The 23,937-nt window shown below is 36.0% G+C and overlaps 1 protein-coding gene across 3 annotated transcripts in view; it reads left to right on the top strand.

Moving 5' to 3' along the window:
* Positions 1–23,937, top strand: part of HTR1F (5-hydroxytryptamine receptor 1F) — a 121,155-nt gene that overhangs the window by 79,671 nt on the left and 17,547 nt on the right. The window contains exon 1 of one of the 3 annotated variants that reach the window (XM_088794054.1): positions 20,948–21,276. The exons of the other annotated variants lie outside the window; for them this stretch is intronic. The gene's annotated coding sequence lies outside the window, so the exon portion shown is untranslated. Of the gene's footprint in view, positions 1–20,947; positions 21,277–23,937 lie in introns of those variants that run through there. 3 annotated transcript variants of the gene reach the window in all.

The raw sequence follows: 23,937 nt of genomic DNA, 5'->3' as shown, positions 1-23,937 counted from the left end.
ACACCACTAACAACAACAAAAAAAACATGGTAATAAATAAAGTCCAGAGTTTAATTAGTAGCATTTTACCACTGCCAATTTCCTGGTTTTGAAAATGCACTATGATATGTAAACTGTTATCACTGGGGAAAGCTGGATGAAGCATGCATGAAAACTCTCTGTATTCTTTTTGCAATTTCTTTGAGTCTAAAGTCAGTTTAAAATAAAAAAGCTAGAAAACTGCAAAATATATTGCAAAACTGGGGAAAATTAATAAAATTAAGTGTACTATCTTCTGTTATAACCTTTAATATGAAAAATTAACCAAATAAAGGTGAATAATTTATAAATGAAACTATAGAATACTCTGCATTTTGATTAAAAGATTAATCAGTTCTTCTCAGCAATCTGAGTCTCCATGTCTACTTGAATTTCAGCTTTGGATATTTTTTTGAAATTTATCATTTAGTAATTAATTCCACTAGATACTATAATAAGGGTTTATTTTTTAAAATAAATGAATGAAAGACTTATACAAAGTTAATAATTTGTATTTTTGTGACACTCCAGTGAGATGTTGAACACAGAATGGAGGCAAAATTTGTGATGTTTCTGACCATATGTTGCAGCAAAACTTCTTAAAGATATTAAAACAAAGTTAAGAGCTAAAGTGAATTTCAAAGCATAAAAATATATAATTTAAAGTTGATTTCATACATGAAATCATGGAACATAAACAACTGAAATAAGTTTTGTTAGGGGTTCAGAGCAGCTGATGCGCTTAATAACAAGCCAGTTTTACGACACACAAGCCAGTTTTACGACACATGAGAATGTATACACACAAATCTATCCATTTGACTGAGATACTCATTTTATCTTCAAAGCAAATCTTAATGTTGATTATGGGAAATTTATTTCTTCTTTCCCTCATCTGTGGTCTCCATACTTTTTGGAATAAAAGTTCCTTTAATAACCAGAAAAAATATATACTTCTAAAAAATATAAAGTGTAATTGATCCACAAAGTTAAAGAGACTTAGGGAGTCCTAATTTATTTATATTGGGGGAAATACTGGCATATATTAGTTCATATAAACTATGTAAATAATGGCATTTCTATAGTATTTGGATAAGAAGCAAATAAATATAAATGGAAAATATTGAACATTAGCACCAGTAGGATTCAAAGAATTACACTTGATTTTACATTATAAATACTCTGTTCTAATGTTACTTAGAATTTTGAAATGTATCAAAGTTATTGTAAAAATCAATTGTTATATTTTTCTGTAGATACAGAAAGTAAAAAAAAAAAAAGAGATAAAGCTGAGAATTCAATGCCTATTTTTAAATTTTCTCTAGTCCATTGATTTATTTTGTTATTAAGTTCTACAAAGAATTTTGAAAACCGCTTAAAAAATATATAATCAAATAAAAGAAGCTGTAAGCTTGGCATGCAAAGAATATAATTGTTCCTTTGTTGAGCCCACCCAATACCCAGCATGTAGATGCAGGTGAGTCTCCATCAACCTGACTAATACTCTTTGCCCCACCTTCGTGATTCCCTAAGACACTGCCTCACCCAACTTGCAGGCCCACCCAAGCCATGTCAGTGGCTTTTCCATATGAACAGCCTGCCTTGGCTCATGCTGTGGATTTTCCTAAAATCACTTAAAGCTTCATAAACCCCAAACAAGCAGCCTCTTGTCTGTACCTCTTGCTAAGCAGCCCCAATCCCAGAACCAGTGTCAGCCAGCCTCATTTCTCAGCTTAGCCTCTCCCAGGAACCTTCAAGCCCAGCATAAATGGCAACCATTTGCAGATCACTTCGTAACTCATACCAAGTAGTTCTGGGCATGGCACAGGCAGTGGCTGAACTTGGCTTGCAACACAGTCACTCACAAGAGGCTCCAGATACAACACACCTGGTGGCCAGCTTCAGACCACACCACAGCACCACCCAACCATCTCCACAAATGACACACCTGAAGGGCAGACTGGGCAGGCACTAGAGCCCTGCTAAAGTGAATGCTGCTCCATAGGGTCAGCCCCTGCACAACAACTCCTCCACTATAGTCACAGCCAGTCCTCACAACCAATCATCCTGAGGGTCAATCTCTCCTACTGACATGCAAATATCAACCAAGGCTCAACTACAGTAGGAGGGCACACACAAGGGACACACCTGGAGCACCCAGCTCAGGTAATCAGGGAGACTGCATCACTAGGACAAACAGGACACCTCCTATATAAGGCCACTCTACTACATCCGGGAGACCTAGAAATTCTACCTAATACATAGAAATATAAATAGGGATGCAACCAAAATGGGGACACAAGTAAACATGTCTCAAATAAAGAAACAGAACAGCTCCAGGAAAAAAAAAAATGGAGACAAGCAATCTACCAAATTCAGAATTCAAAACACTGGTTGTAAGAATGCTCAATGATCTCAGTGAGAACTTCAACAACAACAAAAAAACATAAAAATGAAGATAGAAAACATAAAAAAGAACCAGTCAGAAATACAGAATACAATAACTTAAATAAAGAGTACATCAGATGGAATCAACAGTAGATTAAATGGAGCAGAGAATTGAATCAGTGATTTACAAGAAGGTAGCAGAAAACACCCAATCACAACAGAAAAAAAGAATCCAAAAGAAGAAAAGAAAAAAGAAAATGAAGATAGTTTAAGGAGTCTCTGGAACAACATCAAATGTATCAACATTCACTTATTGGGGTACAAGAAGGAGAAGAGAGAGAGCAAGAAATTGAAAACCTATTTGAAGAAATAATGACAGAAAACATCCCCAACCAGGTGAAGGAAATAGACATACGAGTCCAGGAAGGGCAGAGTTCCAAACAAGGTGAACCTAAAGAGTCCCACACAAAGACACATTATAATTAAAGTGGCAAAGGTTAAAGCCAAAGAAAGAATCTTAGAAGCAGCAAGAGAAAAGCAGATCGTGACTTACAAGGAAGCTCCCACAAGACCCAGCTGATTTCTCAACAGAAAATTTGCAATCCAGAAGGGACTGGAACGAAATATTCAAAATGATGAAGAGTCAGGACCTACAACCAAGACTACTCTACCCAGCAAAGCTATCATTTATAATTGAAGAGCCGATAAAGAGCTTCCCAGGCAAGAAAAAGTTACAGGAGTTCATCACCACCAAACCAATATTACAAGAAATGTTAAAGGAATTTCTTTAAGAAGAAGGAGGAAAAAAAGATTTAAAAAAATATGAATAATAAAATGGCAATAACTACATACCTATCAACGATTACTTTCAATATAAATGGATTAAATGTTCCAACCAAAAGACCTAGGGTGGGTAAATAGATAAGTAACTTAGACCCTTGCATATGCTGCCTACAAGAGACTTACCTAAGATTTAAAGACGCACACAGATTGAAAGTAAAGAGATGGAAAAAGATATTTCATGAAATTGTAAACAAACAAACAAAAAAGCTGGGGTAGCAATACTTATACCAGACAAAAAATTGACTTTAGAACAAAGGCTATAATAAAAGACAGAGAAGGACCCAGTAATCCCACTTTTGGGTATTTATCCGAAGAAAGCCAAAACACTACTTCTAAGGGACATGTGCATCCAAAGGTTCATTGCAGCATTATTTCCAATAGCCAGTTATAGAGGCAACCTGGGTGTCCATCAATGGATGAATGGATAAAGAAGGGGTGGTACATACTTGTATGTACAGTGGAATATTACTCAGCCATTAAAAAGACTGAAATCTCGCCATCTGCAACAACATAGATGGACCTAGAGGGTATTGTGCTGAAAAGAGTAAATCAGGTAGAGAAATACAAATGTATGATATCACTTATATGTAGAACATAATAAACAAAATAAACAAACAAACAAAGCAAAAACAAACTCATAGATACAGAAAACATTTTGATGGTTGCCAGATAGGAAGAGGTCTTGGAGGTGATAAAAAAGAAAGGGATTAAGAAGTACAAATTGGTAGTTACAAAACAGTCATGGGGATGCAGGGTACAGCAAAGGAATATAGTCAATAATATTATAATAATTATGTAGGTGTCACATGGGTACTAAATTTATTGGGGTGATCACTTCATAAGTTATATAAATGTCTAATCACTATGTTGTACCCCTGAAACAAATATGATATTGTATGTCAACTATAATTTAAAAATAAAAAGTTATTTAAGGAAAGAAAGAAAAGAGAGAGAGAGAGAGAGAGAGAGAGAGAGAGAGAGAGAGAAGGAAAGAGGGAGGGAAGAAGGGAGAGGCAAGGAGGATGAAAGTGAGGGGGGAAGAACATAGTAACTATGTGAGAATATGGATATGTTAACTAGCTTGATTGTGGTTATTATGTCACAATGTATACACTATATCAAAATATCAAGTTTTACACCTTAAATAAACACAATTCCTATTTGTCTTATACCTCAATAAAGCTGAAAATTAAATAAATGAATGTAGTATACTATAGTACTTGAATGCAGTTGATTGTTATATATAAGGATAAAATAAATACAAGTTTCTCTAACTTTTCTAAAAACAAATGTTTATTTACACTACAATAAAAAGTTCAATGTTCCTGACAAATATGGGTAAAAGGATAGAGATAATTCACACATATATCAGTAAGTCTAGGGAAGGAGTGAAAAGGAAAGAAATAATAGGGTTCTGTCCCTAAAGGTTCTGAATTATTAATTTTATAATTTAATGGATGGTTGAAAATGGATATTTTAAGTCTAGGAATATAGTATCTGGTGTTTCTTTTCAAGTATTTCTTTCAATGAGTATCTTTCAACCCCTTTTAAAGTGAAATCTGTATTTTAAAAAGAGCAATATACAGTATTAATATAATTATTTTTGCTCTCAAAGTAATATTAATACTATCACAATACTTTCTCTTTGTTACTTATTCAGAGTAATTTGAAATTTTCATTACCGGAAGGATTATGCTAAATGGAGATCTTTAGTTTCAAATTGTCTTTAAGTTAGACGTTAAAGTAGAAGTAAAAAAAAAAAAACAAACAAACATGATTTGGGTAAATAAGATAACATAATAATATATGGACTACTAAAATAGTTATCTTTTAATTTCCAAATGAAAAATAAATTCATATCCTCAGAGTATAATTTTATAACTGTAAGTCTAAGAAGAAATTACTGATACTTTTCCTTTAAAAATTATTTTAAAAAGAAATACCATCACCTATGGTATTACATAAAATCACAATATTTAGAAAGATAAAAATATTTTTGTTAGCTATGACCACATATGTCCAAGGTGCAAAAAAATATTAAAGAAGCTCTATAGTATTTAACAGCTTAAGTTTTGGGGTCCGAAGGCTAAGAACAGCCACTTCCTAGTAACAGGCCCTTAGCAAAATGATTTAAACTTTGTCGTGCAGGGTGGCATGCGGGGTCTCTGGTCCTGCTCCCCACATAAGAACGTAGGACATGGTAAGGCCAAAAAGGAACACCCACGGAGCTATAAGTAGGGGAGTCATATCCCTATAGTCTCACTGGCGGCTGGGTTGGAGACACAGGAGGCAGGAGCCACAGAATCCGCAATCCACACTCCGCCACACCCCGCTGTGCTAACTGCAATCCGCTCTTGCTAGCTCAGCCACCATCTTCTTGCTAGACCCCATTTGCTGCTAGCGTAGCCACGGCAGTTATATTAGTGGCCAATGGCTTACTGGTTACAGCTGACGGCCAACTAGCTACAGCTGATGGCCATTCATTCAATCACAGTTGATGGACATTTACTACCTGAGCCAGCAGCTTTCCACATGAGGCCAAGAGCCTGGAAACCGCACTCCTGGCTCTGTCCCCACAAACTTTCTAAGCTTTATTTACTTCATCTGTAAAATGGGATAGTGGGGACAGAGCCCCAGAAAGTAGTTTCCAGGCTCTCGGCCTCACATAGAAAAGTGTTGGCTCAGGTAGTAAATGGCCATCAACTGTGATTGGATGGCCAGCAGCTGTGGCTAGTTGGCCGTCAGCTGTAACCAGTGAGCCATTGGCCACTAATATAACTGCTGTGGCTACGCTAGCAGAAAGAGAAAAATGGTGGCTAGCGAGAAGATGGCGGCTGGGTTGGCAAGCGCGGATTGCAGTTAGGATGGTGGATTGTGGACGGTGTGGATTCAGCCTCCAGTGAGACTATAGTGCCGCCAGTGAGAATATAGTGGTATGACTCCCCTACCTATGGCTCCGTGGGTGTTCCTTTTTGGCCTCACCATATCCTGCGTTCTTATGAGGGGAGCGGGAGCAGAGAGCCCGCAGGCCTCCCCGCATGACACCCTGCATGACAGGGATTTTGGTAAAGATTAATGGAGATAATGAATGTGAAAACCTAAAATGTTTGGCACAAGGCAACTGCTCAAAAAATATTAGCCACCTTTATACTTATCATAGTTGTTATTATGTTCATTAACAAGGTCAGTTACCATTGGACTTGATTAATGAAATGTGTGTCTCCCTTAATACACCCAACTTGAATAACATTGAAGTGTTACTTTAAATTTGTCTTAATATAGAAAAGTCAAAGTTTAAGATTGTCAGAATCAAATCTGCTATATTTTAAAATTTATTAAACCACTCATATGTATGGTTTTGTGAGAGAATGAAATAAAAAGATTTTAATCTAGTAATAGTAATCTTCTTAGAGCCTTACCTCATTGAAAAAAATTACATTGAGAAAAATATTGTGGGGACAGAGCCAGGAGTGCAGTTTCCAGGCTCTCAGCCTCACGTGGAAAGGTGCTGGCTCAGGTAGTAAATGGCCATCAACTGTGATTGGATCAACTGTGGCTAGATGGCCGTCAGCTGTAACCAGTGAGCCATTGGCCACTAATATAACTACCGTGGCTACGCTAGCAGCAAATGGGGGCTAGCAAGAAAATGGTGGCTGAGCTAGCAAGTGTGGATTGCAGTTAGCAGGTGGGGTTGGTTGGTTGGCAGAAAACAGGGCAGCAGGTTGCAGATCATGTGGCTCCTGCTTCCTGTGTCTCCAACCCAGCTGCCAGTGAGACTATAGTGGTATGACTCCCCTATCTATGGCTCCGTGGGTGTTCCTTTTTGGCCTCACGATATCCTGCGTTCTTATGTGGGGAGCAGGAGCTGAGACCCCGCATGGCACCCTGCATGACAAATGTAAAACATTAAAACTTATCCTAACATCCTAGAGGAGTAAAGAAAAGTAAATATAGTTGGCCTTCAGTTTTAAAGGTTTTGAATTTTAGGTTGACTACTTTCACTGCTTCACTCCTTTTGGCTGGCCTGTCCCCAATTTTCAGAGCAGCCTAGTTAATTATTATAATACCTACTGTGAACTAATGGATTCGAAAGATGAAAAAGGCAGCTCCCTTACTTAAAAAGGAAAAGGTCACTAGGATAAAAAGCCTCCAAGACGTTTTACTATGTCTAAAATTTTTTATCTTTGCCCCATCAAAGTACTTCATTAAATCCATTTACGTATAAATTGAAAGTCCCAAGTTAAATGACTTAAGGAAAGTCACATTTCATTTATCCTACCAGCTGGTATTCTTTTTCATATGCTTCTCTTTTAATATCATAATTTCAGGACTGTTCTGTGAAGACTTTAATTTTTTAACATTATGTCTGCTTTTCAGTAACGGTTATAGAACCTTGCTTTAAAGGTCCTTAATAAACCACAATAACACTCTCAATGCTGTTAAACACTGAACCTCACTCTGAGCATATTTACTAAGGTCTATAAAAGCACAAGTATATTTATTTTCAGATTACTTGCATACACTATTTTGTTTTAACCCAGAATTTGTATCTCTAAATTCAATCAGTGTTTACCTTAACACTGGTTTTGGAAATGGTGGTTTTTAAAGACAGTTGTCAAACCAGACTCCTAACTTGCTAAGGTGTGTGTCATGCAGGAGACCCTGCTCGCTGCGCCATGTGTCATGCAGGGTGACAGGCGGGGTCTCTTCTGAGGTCTCTAGTCCCACTCCCCACATAAGAACGCAGGACATGGTGAGGCCAAACAGGAACACCCATGGAGCCATAGATAGGGGTGTCATACCACTATACTCTCGCTGGCGGCTGGGTTGGAGACACAGGAAACCAGAGCCACACTGTTCGCAACCCTCACTGCGCCGCTTGCTAGCTCAGCCACCATCTTCTTGCTAGCCCCCATTTTTCGCTAGTGTAGCCACGGTAGTTATATTAGTGGTCAATGGCTCACTGGTTACAGCTGAAGGCCAACTAGTCACAGCTGATGGCCATGCAATCACAGTTGATGGCCATTTACTACCTGAGCTAGCACCTTTCCACGTGAGGCCGAGAGCCTGGAAGCTACACTCCTGTCTCTGTCCCCACAGTGTGTATGTAAATTTGTTCTTCACACACATACCCAACAATAAAAGTTAATTGTATTGTTAAGTAGAACCAAAGATCCTTTATGGGGTAGTTTCTAACACTGCCTTACAAATAACTCCATTCTAAAAACGTAGGAAATAATTAATTAGTTAAGTGCCTCTACTCCTGACAGATCAGTCAATTAAAGAATAGCAGCAGCATGAATGTATGAATCTACATCTCAAGACGAGAAGGTTATTTTAGGATATGAATCCAGGCTTCCTTTGCCCCTGTCCTTGGGGAAGGACAACTCCTTCAGAAGATAGGCTATTGTAAAGGACTGCTAAATTCCTTCAAGTCTGGTGTGGGGACAGAGCCAGGAGTGCAATTTTCAGACTCTCAGCCTCACGTGGAAAGGTGCTGGCTCAGGTAGTAAATGGCCATCAACTGTGATTGGATGGCCATCAGCTGTGGCTAGTTGATCGTCAGCTGTAACCCATGAGCCATTGGCCACTAATATAACTGCTGTGGCTACGCTAGCAGAAAATGGGGGCTAGCAAGAAGATGGCAGCTGAGCTAGCAAGAGAGGATTGCACAGAGGTGGATGCTGCCAGGGAGAATATAGTGGTATGACTCCCCTATCTATGGCTCCGTGGGTGTTTCTTTTTGGCCTCACCATGTCCTGCGTTCTTATGTGGGGGGCGGGACCAGAAACCCTGCATGACATCCTGCATGACATCTGGTACATGTGTTGAGGGAAAGAAGTCACACTGGGAAAAGTAAACAGTGTAATGGCAGGTCATACAGTTCAAATAAAAGCCACTAACATCTTTCTGCCATCTCATGGAGCCAGGAGGACAGGCTGACATTCTCCTTGTTTCTCCTTGCCATGTTTAGACTTTTACTTTCTCACCTGACTCCAAAAGTGGATTGACTATTCACGTACAAGACTTTTTGTGGACATGTTTTTATTTCTCATGAGTAAAGACATAGTGATGGAATAGCTGAGTTATGTGACATGTACTGGGGGTGCCAAAAAAATGTATATACATTACTTGTATACATCTTTTGTTATCGGTATATATTATTACAACTTTAATAGTTTTTCCTTTCTCAAAATGTGTATACATTTTTTGACACCCTCTGTATATGTTTAACTTTAAAAATATGCAAATTATTTTCCAAAGTAGTTGTTTCATTTGATACTCTCATTAATAGTGCATGACAATTCCACTTGTTCCAAATTTTTACCAATTGGTATTTTCCATCCTTTCAGTATTAACCATTTTAATGATAATTTCATTATCATTTTAAATTACTTTCCCTGATGATTATGATTGTGGGGACAGAGCCAGGAGTGCAGTTTCCAGGCTCTCAGCCTCACGTGGAAAGATGCTGGCTCAGGTATTAAATGGCAATCAACTGTGATTGGATGGCCATCAGCTGTGGCTAGTTGGCCGTCAGCTGTAACCAGTGAATCACTGGCCACTAATATAACTGCTGTGGCTATGCTAGCAGAAAATGGGGACTGGCAGGAAAATGGGAGCTAGCAAGAGGATGGTGGCTGAGCGGATTGCAGTTAGCACGACGGATTGCAGCTAGCAAGTAAGGTTGGTTGGCAGAAAGAAGTGGACAGCAGGTTGCAGATAGTGTGCTTCCTGCTTCCTGTGTCTCCAACCCAGCCGCCAGTGATAGTATAGTGGTATGACTCCCCTATATATGGCTCCGTGGGTATTCCTTTTTGGCCTCACCATGTCCTGCGGTTCTTATGTGGGGAGCGGGACCAGAGACCCCGCCTACCACCCTGCATGACAATGATGTTGATCACATTTCGTGGGATTCAGGCTATTCAAGTATCATCTATTGCAAAGTGTCTGTTTAGACCTTATGTCTACTTTTTTCAAATTGTTTGTTTTATTATTAAGTTGTAAGCGATCTTTATATATTCTGGATACAAATGTTTTGTCATTTATATGTTGAATGGATATTGTTTCCCATTCTGTGCCTGGACTTTTTATTTCTTGGCAGTGTTTTTCAGAAGTCAAAAGGTTAAAATATTGATAAAGTTCAATTTAATTATTTTCTTCAGCTATGGCTTGTACTAACTTATCCCATCTAAGAAAGTTTTGCTTAAAGTAAATTGACTAAGATTTTTCTCCTTATGTTCTATTTAAGAAGTTCTAAAGTTTGGGCTTTTGCTTTTATGTCTATGATCCATTTCAAGTTATTTTTTTGTGTATTGTGAAAGATTGATATTCATTTTTGTCCATATAGATAACCATTATTCCAACATATTTTATTGAATAGTCCAACATAATTTATTGAAAAGACTTTCCTTTCCCCTAATGGATTACCATGGCATTTCTTCAAAAATCAATTGACCATATATGTGTGGGTCTATATTCCTATGATTTATATGTCTATCTTTTCACCAATATTACACTGTCTTTATTAAAGTAACTTTAGAATAGGTCTTGAAATCAAGAACTATACATCCTTAAACCATTTTCTTTTTAAAAATAAGTTTAACTTTTCATATAAATTTTAGAATCAGTTTACCAATTTCTAAAACTGATCCTACTTGGATTTTGATTGGGAATGTTTTGAATGTATATATAAATTTGTGGATAATTAACATCTTCATTATACTGAGCCTTTGGATCCATGTCTCTCCATTTATTTAGGTCTTCTTTAAAATTCTCTCAACCATGTTCTATAATTTTCAGAGGAGATGGTTTCCATTGTCTTGTAAAATTCCCAAATATTTCGTGTTTTGTGTTGTTGAAAAAGACTTTTTAAGTTTTTATTTACCAGTATATAAAACTATAATTGATTTTATTAAACTTACATCCTGCAATTTGGCAAAATTCGCTTATTCTAATTGTTGATTTTTAGATTCCTGTAGATTTTCTAAATAAACAGATGTGTTAGCTGCAAGTAGAGAAAGCTTTACCTCTTCCTTTTAGATGCTTATGAATTATTTTCTTGACTTTTTTGCCATGTCTATGACATACAATGTTAGATAGAAGGGTTAAGAGCAAGCGTCTTTGCCTGTTCCCAATTTTAGTAGTAGCATTTCAGACTCGAACATGGAAGTATGATATTAATTGTAGGTTTCTTATAGATACCTTTATCAGATGGAGAAAATTCCCTTTTATTCCTACTTTTCTGAGAATTTTTATCATGAATTGTTGTTGAATATCAAATACTTTTTTTCTACTTCTATTGAAATAATAAGTTTTTATCCTTTATTCGGTTAATATGTTGAATTACATTGATTTTTAAATATTAATTTAAGTTTGCATTCGTGAGATAAATCTCACTTGGTCATGATGTGTTATTCTTTTAAAACATTGCATGATTCAGTTGTTAGTATTTTAGTAAGGATTTTAACATCCAGGTTAAAGGGAATATTGGAGTTTTGCTTTTGTTTTTAATGTTTGATATCAGACAGGTATCTGGTTTTGGTATCAGAATAATGTTGACTTCATGAAATTAGTTGGAAATGTTCCTGCCTCTTCTATTTACTGAAAGTAATTTTATTAAATGTATATCATTCCTTTTTTAAATATTTGGTAGAATCACCAGTGAAACCATGTGGAATTAGAATTTTCCTTGTCAAAAGGTATTTAATGACTGATTCAATTTCTTTCATTGACATAAGGCTCTTCAGATTTTCTCTTTTTTTTTTTTCTTCATTGAGTTTTGGTAATTTGTGTCTTTCAAGAAATTTATATTATCTAAATTCTAAATTGTCTAAATTTGTTGTATTATTGTTCTTCATATTCTCTTATTATCTTTTTAATATCTGTATAATTTGTTTAGAAAACCCCTCTTTCTTTTCTAATATTGCTGATTTGGTTTTAATCTTTTATTTTTCTTGATCAATCTAGAATTTTATCACTTTTGTTGATCTTTTCAAAAAACTATCTTTGCTTTTACTAATTTTTATTTTTTTATTTTTCTGTCATTAATTTTTGCTCTTTATTATTTTCTTCCTTCTACTTCAATTTAGTTTGCTCTTCTTTTTCTAGTTTACTGAAATGGAATCTTAAGTCACTGAATTCTTTTTGTATGACAACAAAACAGTTCTTAGAAGAAAATTTAGAGCTTATTTTTGTTTGTGTGAGGATAAATAAAATCAAGACTTTATTAACCAGGAGGAACAAAAAATGGCTGCTGATAGGCCAACCTCTTATCACTTTACCTCTATTTATTTATCTCTTCTTTTATTTCTAATATAAGCAATAAGCTCTAAATTTTCTTCTAAGACCTGTTTAGTTGTCTCCAGAAATTTTGACATGTAATATTTTTATTATCATTCAGTTCAAAATAGTTTTAATTTTTCTTGCAATTTTTTATCTGACCCATGAATTATTAGAAGTATGTTGTTCAATTTTCAAATACTTAGGGTTTTATTAAACATCTTATATAATAACACTTATTACAAAAATTTGTTATTTAGATCCTCTATGTTTATACCCTTTTATGTTTTTTCTTTTTTTGGGGTGGGGGTGGCAGGGTCTTATTGTTCTATCATTTGCTGAAAGAAGGTTATTTGAAAGAAAAAACTACCATGTTGCCTATTTCTCTCTTTAATTCTTTAATTCTGTGTTCCCTTGAGCACACACAATCCCTAAGTAGAGTTAATATTAGTTCATGACCCATAGGAAGCACTCTACAAATATTAGCTACTTCTAAACTGATACTCTTTATTTACTCAATCAGCTAACACAGTTTCTATTCTAGCCCTAAGGATATTAAAATCATTCCTTAGAAGATTGCTAATAATTGACTAACAGTCAAATCCAGGATCCCTTTATGTACACCTTATTCTAATATATTTCTGCTACATTTAACACTGTTAATCATCATTTCTTTCTTAGAATCTCTTCCCTTGGTCTCTGTAATAGTGTATTCTTTTTATTTTGTCATCTCTCTCCCCAATCCACTTGTGCTCTATCTGCTTCACAATTAGAGGTGTTCCAGGGGATCCAGTGTTAAAAACTCATATTTTATACTTCCTGCCTTGGTTATTTTATCCACAACCACTTTCTCAAACACCTCCTCCATGTATATGTACCCACATCTCCTTCTCCAGTTCCGAACTTTCTCCTGAATTTCAGATCCATATTGTCACTTGCCTGAAGAATATCACTTCAAGGTAAAATTCTAGCACCCCAAATTGCATATGTCTAAGTACAAACTCATTACTTTGACACCCACCTTGAAACTACTAATTTACTTGAATTATATGTGTGTGTTGTTTGACATAACCAACCATTCAGTCACTCAAGCTGAAATATTAACATTTTAAGAAAGGCAATAATATACGAAGTGTGACAAATAAGTTCGTGAACTTATCACCGTGCACTTACATTGGAGCACTGTACAAACAGCTTCGTAAGGTTTCATAACCTTGGTATATCAGTGTCTTACAGCTGTGTTTGTATCGACGTGTGGTGGTGTCTTGCTGAGTGGAGTTCATTATTGTTGTTGTGTGATTTTATGTGCCGTTGCGAGAATGAGCTTGAATTAGAGCAATGAACAAACATTAAATTTACTGTTAAATTTAGCAAGAGTGGAAGTAAAATCAGGGACATGTTAGTCCAAGTTTATGAGGGTAATGCCATGAAAAAAATGGCAGTGTACAAATGGATTAAAAGTTTTTTTCTGAGGGGAGAGAACACGTCACTGATGAAGAGAGGTCAGGGAGGCCAGTAATGAGCAGAACTGATGAAAACATTGCAAAAATTCATCAAATTGTGCATCAAAATCATCAACTGACTGTGAGAAGCATAGCAGACCAAGTAAACATCAACAGAGAAACAGTTAGGAAAACCTTAACTGAAAACCTTGGCATGAGAAAGGTGTGTGCAAAAATGGTCCCGAAGGAGCTCACCAATGAACAAAAGCAAAGGAGAGTCAAAGTTTGCCAAGACCCTTTGGAGTGGCAAGACAATGTTTTGGGGCATGTTATCACTGGTTATGAAACGTGGGTGTACCAATATGAGCCTGAAACAAAGCATCAAAGTGTACAATAGAAGTCAGCCAATTCTCCATGACTAAAAAAGTTCCATCAGTCCAAATCAAGAGTCAAAACAATGTTGCTGACCTTTTTTGATATTAGAGGGATTATTCATTATGAATTTGTACCAACTGGACTAAAGTTCACCAAGTTTACTATTTGGAAGTGCTCAAAAGTCTGAGAGAAAAAGTTAGACAAAAACGACCTGGACTTTTCACCAACAATTCATGACTCTTGCATCATGACAATGCACCAGCTCACACAGCACTGTCTGTGAGGGAGTTTTTAGCCAGTAAACAAATAACTGTATTGAAACACCCTCCCTACTCACCTGATTTGTTCCCCAATGACTTCTTTCTTTACCTATAGATAAAGCAAATATTGAAAGGAAGACATTTTGATGACATTCAGGACATCAAGGGTAATACGACAGTTCAGATGGCCATTCCAAAAAAAGTGTTCCAAAATTGCTTTGAAGGGTGGACTAGGTGCTGGTATCAGTGCATAGCTTCCCAAGGGTAGTACTTCAGAGGTCACTGTAGTGGTATTCAGCAGTGAGGTATGTAGAACTTTTTCTAGGATGTATTCACGAACCTAATTTTCAGACCTCATATAGTGGTTAGGACGCCATGCTCTAGAGCCAGACTCTATGAATGCCAAGCCGGCTCTCTGAGATTCAATTTTCCCAATCATATAGTTGGGATGGTAATAATCCCTAAGTCCTAGCACTGTCGAAACGGTTAAAGGAGATATGACTATAATACAATAGTGTACCATATATTTTTTCCAGCTTTATTATATCCAAATTTTCACTTGCTTCCTACACCCATTCATGCCACAGTCTAGCAATTTGAGCCCTTTGTCTTTTCAATAAATGCCCATTATTATTGTCACTATTATAACTTTAGCATTTGCTTTTAAAATTAAAATTATACTATACTGTTATCAAAACAAATGTAATAGCATCTTCTTCAATTTTGTAGATTAGAAAAAAAAATTAACATCCAAAACTAAAAAATAGCTTGATAAATGTTTTAGTTACTTCCAGAAAGTGGTAGTTTGTTTTAGTTCATTTATAAGAATTCAGACAGTGTTAACATGAGAGAGACAAACATGAGATGTAAAAAGTGCATTAGTAAAAGGATTTAGGACATTGCCATGGGGATATTTCATGCTGTTTTGATAATGTGATTTTCTTAGTGCAATAATTAAATCTACAGTGAAATGAGATGTGAGACCACCATGGTTTGGGGAGGATTATGAGTTTCACAAATTAAATAGGAATGACTCAGTGACCTAACTAATGAAATAAGTGCATATCTTATACCACACTACCCCAACTGAATACAAATATCATTTAAATCGGAAAAGGTACCAAATGTCTAGTTGCTCATGTCCCATCTGCAAAATTTCTTTGACTCAGCAGTTGTTTAAAAAATTGAGTTTGTTAAATAAAAAGTATCATTAACATGTTTCCTTTGTTTATTTATGGAAATACTTAAATGTTCATCTTGATCCCTAAAAACAGTGGTTTTCAGCCTGACTACATGTTAGAATTACCCAGGTCGTGTTTTAAAATCCCAATGCCCCTGCCACACTCCAGATATATTAAATCGGGATTTCTGAAGTTGAGAAACAGGCATCAATATTTTTTATGTTCTCAGGTTATTTCAAAATGGCAGGCAGCATTTTCTCTACTTTCAGCTGCCTTTTCTCTACTGGAGGTGCTTTTATTTACCCCTGTGATCTGCAATTTGAAAAACATCCTAAATGAATCACAAAAAGAAGTGGTCATTGTAAATTACCAGAAAATAGTAGCTGTCCAGGGGATTAATAAAGAATCATTGTTGAGTAGATTAGAAGTTGTATTGGAGTGGTAATTCTCAAAACTAAAGGAGTAGACTGGATAGTTTTAGTGGTAGCAGAAGCCAAAAGAAACTGACTTTAAGTGGGTTCTTCTGAGTAGGGAAAGAATATGGGTTTGAAGCCTAAAAATCGTGTATCAAATCCCAGTTGTGCCAACTTAACTATGTGAAACAATAAGCAAACCACTAAATTTCTCTGAGCCTGTTTCTTTGTGTATAAAAGCGTACAAAATTTTTGTTGTGAGGATATTATGAAAATCATATAAACAAGCTATATAAAGGATCGTGCATGGTTTCTAGTACTGTAGAAGGTGCTCAACAAAGGTTAATTTCAGTTTTCCTTTTCTCCCATCGCTATGCCTTCCCTGTTTCCTATTCCTCATTACTTGTTGAGTTCATTCCATTTAAATTAACCCACCACTGATCAGAGTGAGCCAGCTGAAATCTGTCCTTATTGACGCAGCCTGACTGAGATAGTGATAGACTGGTTTCTGATGACTACTCTAGTCTTCAAGCCATCTGTGATCTGGAAATCATATGAAAATAAGTTGGAACCTTCTTCAGAATTCCGAAACAGTGTTTCCAGAACTCTAGTGTCTGACAAAATGTACTTGGTGTGCCACACACACAAAAAGGTCTATAGTCAAACAAACCATGGAAAAGTAGTGGCCTGTGGTCCCCTTTTCCAGATGCCCAGTGAAAGTAGCATACCGAAGCTTCAAAGAAGTTCTGCAGTAGAGATGGGCATTTAGCCCAGAATAAATAGCCCACTGAAGTAGGACTATTTTTTCTGAGTCCCCAAATGATATAAATGATGTTGGATCTGCCGGCAGTTTCTGGGTGTGGGCCGGGATCGTGTCTCGTGAAGCCAAAGAATGGACACACGGACCAGGGAGAGGCAAAAAGTTGTAAAGGAAGATAGTTTATTAGAGGCAGGAGAAGAGGTTGCAGCTCCCAAGTGGGAGAGTGTCCCGAATGGGGCAAAAGTTCTTACTTTTGTACCTTCCCCTGCCTGCTTGGGGAAGGGGGCTGGAGGCTTCTAATGGGATTCATCTATCAGTTTTGTCCTGTTTGCCCGTCCTGAAGGGATTAACGAAATAACCCATTCTTATCTATCAGACCTGCTCTTTTGTCCGGCCAGAAGGGATTTGAGATTATTTCTTAAACTCAAGGCGTATTCTCATGTCCTTGTCCTGGAGTGAAGGAGACGTTCCAGGACCTGGAGTTTCAGGCTATGGCTGCTTTCTTGTTTATTCCACCAGGGACCACCTTGTCTACCTAGCAATCGTACAAACTAACCTGTGTCACCACTTTCAATTGACCACCCCTCCCCACAGAGGCACTCATGAACAGCTTTAGTGGTCCACGTCCAAGGAATACAGCTTGAGAAACACTGCTGAATTACAGTATTGATGACAAGTCAAAAGCCAGACAACTAATTTTAATTTGCCCCTCCTTATCATTGGATGAGAGCTCATCCCCAGCCAACTCTGATCAGGAGAGGAAGCCTAAAAGTTGTGTGTGGGGAGGGTGGGGGTGGGGGGTTAAAGCAAATTCTGAGATGAAATGTTAAACTGGAGATTTAGAGTTGCGTTGAAAGTGTCATCAGGATTGTGGCCACTTGTGCTGTTGATTTATTTTTTATAACGGTAATGTGTTATGTGTAAACATAGTATCTAGTATCTCACCCAGCAAGACAATTTCACTGTATAGAAAAATTATATAACAAAATTTATATAACTGTTTTCTCATTTTGTAATCTAAAATATGGCAAATAAAGGAGGTAATATAAAAGAGAGGAGACAGGCTCTAAAAAGGAATGCAATGTTTACACAAATCCTACCAAATATGGTAAAATGTGTTAGGATTTCCAGATAAAATACAGGACACCAAGTTAAATTTGAATTTCAGAAAAATAACAAATATGTTTTTCATCATTGTATTCTAGACATACTAAAAAATTATTCATTGTTTATCTGAAATTCAAATTTAACTGGGCATTCTATTTTTTTATTTGCTAAATCTGGCAATGTAAATGTGCAAAACATCTAAATTGCATCAAAATAACAGAATACAAGCAATGAAAATAGGTAATTTTTAAGTTTTTAGATATTGACATGTCACAATTAAACATAAAGAGAAAAAGGCAATTCAGTTTCTTGCAAATAGATGATAAAAATTAGAATCCGTCTAGGAATTCAGAATTGCTGCTTTGCCAACTGAGAACAGCAATACTTAAGAAGAAAAGTGGAAAACTAATAAGCAAATCTTAATTACATTTTGCAGAAAAACTGCTTTGGGAAATGGAGATTGATAGTGTGAGAAATAGCTACAAAGGCTATTTTAAACTGCAATTAGAAAAAAACATACACCTATAAACAGCTTTTACTTAAATACCAGTAAATATATATTTCCTTCAGCATAAAACTAAAGATAAGCCCAGAAAGAAATTCAGATGCAAAAAGAAAACATGAAGTTCATTATATTTAAGTCAACATATGAGAACTGCACTGTCAGAGTTGTTTCTAAAAATTAAAAAGGAAACTAAATGTATATGTTATGAATTGATTTATTACATAATAGTTGTTTTTTTTTCCTTTATATCTAAATTATCAAGACATGAAGTAAGCAGACATTCTTTTGAAAACTAAGGAATGTCAATTTCCTTGATGGGCATTTTATTTCACCATTTGTACTCATCAGCTTTATATTAACAGAATTTCTATAGTAGCTATCCAATGGTGCAAAAACACAAATGCAGAATACAAGTGACAATTTGCTTTGTCCTTGTTTGGAAAGCTCATTTAAAAATAATTGAAATTAAATTGTTTCCACATAGCTCTTAAGCAAATACAGACCACCCACACCCCAGCCTCCTCCCAAATATTCTCTTTTCAATCCTACAATTTAACCTAATGATCCCTATGTACAATAAATATCTCTTTAATAACACCAAAAATTGTTCTGTTTTTTCAAATTTCTTCATAAAGAAATAGATCAATAGATCAAATAATTGCGTGTGATTTCATCTATTTCAGTAGTTCAAAGTTAATTAAAATACATATTTGATGGTAATGATATTTTACTAAATTTTTCAATACATAGAAAATTAGCAGTCTCAAGGTTAGTGGCACAGTTAACCTTTCTAACCAAATAATGTACCAAATGTAAATTATTGGACTTTTTATTCATCAAAACATCCTTATTTTCTTGCCTTGCTTTTCAGAATTGATTATTTAATGAAAAGCCAAATTTACTCTGAGAACATTTTAATTCGATTTAAACATTTGGAACATGTGTATAAAACTAACATATAGTGGTTTCTCAATACAGACTGCTTTGGGACAATAATCAGAAACAGTTGTAGTATTTCTGAAAAAGTATTGCATTGTGCGGGGGAGGGGGAGAAACTCCTGCCACAACTATCTCTAAAAATACTCTTTAAAATATATAACAATATTAGGCAGGATGGAGGCGCTGTTGTCTCCCTAATTGCCTAAACGTGAAGAATTTAAGAAACCCAGAGTTGCCCTCAATAAATCTTATTTATCCCTAAAGTGATGCCCAAAGAGAAAAAAATCGATAAGCCATTTGCTGTGTGTTATGTACACTTCACAGTGACACTAAACTATTGACTTTCTCCTGCAAGTTTGCAAACCCCAGATTCTGTGCTTTTTGAATTAGTGTCACCTCAAAGTGTTACCTGTAACATTGGGTCTTGTAGTTCAGAACGAAGAATTTTTTTACTCCTCAAACTCCATGGATTTGAAAGGATTTGAGAAAAGAATCTATGCTTAGACACCAGGGCCAGAGATTTTAACTTTCTCTAAGTTCATGGTAAATGTTATCCGAAACTATCTAATAATAAGTTACTTTGTCTTTCAGACTGAGTTGTAAACTCTTTGAAAGCAAGGTCTATAACTGTTCTCAGTTTTCATAGCCCCAGAGCACCAGACTTGGTACTTGGTAGAGGCTCGTTAAAAGGGGAGAGATTAATACTAAGGAATCAAATGCATTTTTCTTCTGTTAGCACCATGACCTTTCTTTAGTTTAGGACAGTTTTCTGGGTTTTCCTTTCCCTCCTTGCAGCAGGACCCAGGAACTCAAACCAGTTTCTTTTTTCCCAACACCCACACAAACCCCTTAAGGTTCCTGTTCCCTAAAATTGATTACACAGGACACAATTATCACAGTTCTCTACTTATTTTCTTCTCCTACTTAAAGATTTAGATTAACTCTTCTCAAAGAAGCAAGATGGGGGAAGAAAGGGCAGCCAAAAAGGCTAGCACTATAAAAAGCAGTTTATTAGAGTAATTTCCTCTGGGACTGCCTTGATATAGTCCTACAAATACAAAGTGACCTAGAGAGAAAGACTTAACCACATTTCAGAGATTGGGGCAACATCTATACCAGCTGCAAAAAATATCATAGACATAAGGTTCTCATTTGCTTTGGTTTTCTTCTTGCCTTGGAAGAATGCCAAGGTATTCAACCTCTTTCAAGGATCTTCTAATTGCAAGTATTAGAATGCTATAAAACTGTCCACAAGTATTAGAGTATAAAAATGCAATATAGCCTTTACCCTTACTCTGAATCCTCTCATCTTCAACTGAGAATACGTTCAGCCAAAATAACTCACTTCTAAGGCTCTGATGTCATTTGTTTACCCTGACCATAACCATAGCAATAAAAATGATCACCATGGAGTAATTAATAATTTAAATCTACTTAATATTTAGATTTTGTTGACTTAGTTTGGGGTAATCACCCTTCTCTGAAATTCCTTTTGCCATCCATCCCTTCCTTCTTGCCATTGATCTTGACTCCACTCTGCTGGCAATGTTTACTCTAAAACCAATTCAGACTTTCTCCTCAGAATATCAATGAGACAGGGAGATACTGAATCAATTAACTGCTGGATGAAGCAGGCAACTGAATGGAAAGGTTTTACAGCACTGGAGCCAGGACTTCATGTTGGGTGACATGCAAGCAGGGAAAGTTAGTAAAGAAAAGAGTAAAGACAAATGAAGATGAAAGAGACCACTCAAATCTGGAAGGTAAGATGATCCCCCTTTCTATTTCCCTTTACCATCCCCTGAGTGGCCCAGCTATATTTTATTTCCTGACCTAGTGTGATATTAAGTCACTTGTTCTAATGACTCCCTCTTCTTGAGCTGGCTTGGTTGGATTTCTTTTTTATGAATAGTCATGCCCTTCATAAGCCCTAATTAATTCAATCAAATACGTATTAATTCAATTAATTATGCAAATTTGCGGAAACTCTGAATCAGTAACATATGTTTCTACATGTATGCAAATAATATGCTACACTATGTGGTCTTGAAAAAGATGCTACAAAAGCTCTTTAATACTTTTTTTTTGCAGTATTCACTTACTTTTTCATATATATTACAAAAGTAAACTTCAGTCCAAAGGAGGTAACTAATGTCAAATTATGAAATAGAAGAATAGAAATTACAAGATTGAACTGGACTATACAAAACCAAGGCAAGGTATAGAAGAGGATTCCATTCCATTCTGGATCTTCCATAGAGACAAAAAAACATACTGAAGACATGTTATGTTCTTAACGGTAAAGCCAATAGACATATGCCAACGATGCTAGGTCACAATTACTTCTTTAGTAGAATAACTGGCAACATACCCTATGAGTAGTAAGTCCTACAAGGCCAAACGTTTTGAGGATACTAAGCAAGCACAGAGTTAACACAAATGCCAACTATTTCACCGAGAACACACTCATCTTAGATGGCTGTGTAATACAACATTTAGCCAGGAGAGAACAATGCAAGGAATATTCAGGTGCCCATGAATTGTTCTGCAAGTCAAGAACCAAAGCTTATTGACTAAGGCTCTCCCTACCCGGGTTAAAGCCACACCAGCTGTAACTGCTACCACTTTCCTCTTCTCTGTATCTCAGATGACCTTTTGAATTCTCTACTAAAATGTCCTGTGGGGACTTCATATTATGTCCTCCTCTTTTGCAGTAGGACAGCAAGAAATCTATCAGAACTGTTGCATAATCAACTTCTGAATCACTCTTTCTCCCACTTTTGTGAGCTTTTTCTATCCAAAGAACATTGATGGCTAAATATGGTATTTTATTTCTATTGCATGTTAAACTTCAACTTTGATAGAAAAATAATGGTCTGTCACATGGACATCTTTTGCATTGTAATTTCTTTTCATCATTTTGTGACAATTGACATCTGACAGAAAATGGTAAATAAGTTAAATTTTAAGTTGATGACTCAACCTAAATGACAAAAAAAAAAATCTTTCTTGATCTAAGATTTAAAATAGATATTTGTTAATTAATTAGATTATTTTACATGCTTTTTAAAACAAAAGATAACTCTGCTTCGATAGGGCTTAGAAAAATCTTTCAAATACATTAACTCATATACTCTTAATTATTCTGCTTGCTGAACTTACAAATGCGGTTTGCTTCCAGAATTATTTACATGATTCACTGACTTTGTAAACTATTACAGTACAGATCATTAAAATATTAAAATATTAAGCTAAATCTATCCCAGTAGTAATAAAATTTAAATAGAAATGGGCTAAACGACATTCATTTAACTTTTATTTTTAGTAGTCATTTTATGGTTTCTAAATCCTTTTTGAGCAAAAAGATCAATACTTCAATAATCAGGTGTGCTGGAAATAAGTGTCTATCTAAGAAATAAACAGAAATTTTAGATACATTTCATTTCCTCAGTATTATTATAGACATCTACCACAATAGAATACCATCATCATACAAGTAAATTTCGTTTGAGAAAAGCTATTATACTTTAGATGTGTAAAAATATGGATATATGCAAACTAAGCAATGACAGATGTGGGCAGAGTCTGGGAGACAAGTCTGAGCGGGCTCCAATATCAACACCAAGCCTTTCAGACAATGTGGAGACACCAGAAATGAGAGAAAAAGTTCCCCTTCGACGTTACACAACCACATCTTTCCCTGTGCTACCAGCTCTTTTCATCCTCCATTCAGCTCTACTTTAGAAGTCAAGAAACAGTCTGCATTTTCAAATCGTGACTCATACCCTCTGACACCCTCCCCCACTGCCACAGTCGATTAGTTCTCTGCTCCCACAGAACTTCTTACACTTTGCTCTTAAATAACACTTATCATACAACATGAAAATTTGTTTCCTTTCTTGTCATTCTCATACTCTAACTGAAAGTTTCTTAAAAGAAGGGACTAATTTTTTTTTTTTAATCAAAATTGTGTTACCAGCATAGGAACCTGGCATCTAAGAAACGTACAATAAAACGTTTGTGAAGGTATTTATTGAAAGCTTCCATACTAGGTATTGTTCCTGGCACTGAGGTTACAGTATTGAACCCAAAAGTCTAGATCTTTGCTTTCATGAATCTTACATCCTAGTGAGAGAAGCAGATAATACCCAGGTAAAAACAAAAACAAAAACAAAAAAAGGTAAGAATTTCAGATACTGATAAGAACTCTGAAGAAAAAGAAGATAATATGATAGTGTCTGAAACTTGAATAAAGAGCCATTTCTCTAGGAAAGAACATTCAAAGCAGGGGGAAGAGCAAGTCCAAAGGCCATAATTTAGGAGGGAGTTTGACTTTATCAAGTAACAGACTAAGAAGGCCCATGTGGCTGCACGTGGAGAGCAGCCTTCAGAGACGGTGGGCTGTGCAACAGAAAACCATGGGC

This window comes from Rhinolophus sinicus, chromosome 17 (assembly GCF_057876585.1).
Source record: "Rhinolophus sinicus isolate RSI-liver-muscle chromosome 17, RSI-T2T, whole genome shotgun sequence".
NCBI classification, from domain to species: Eukaryota; Metazoa; Chordata; class Mammalia; order Chiroptera; family Rhinolophidae; genus Rhinolophus; species Rhinolophus sinicus.
This window is presented reverse-complemented; position numbering and strand designations above follow the sequence as displayed.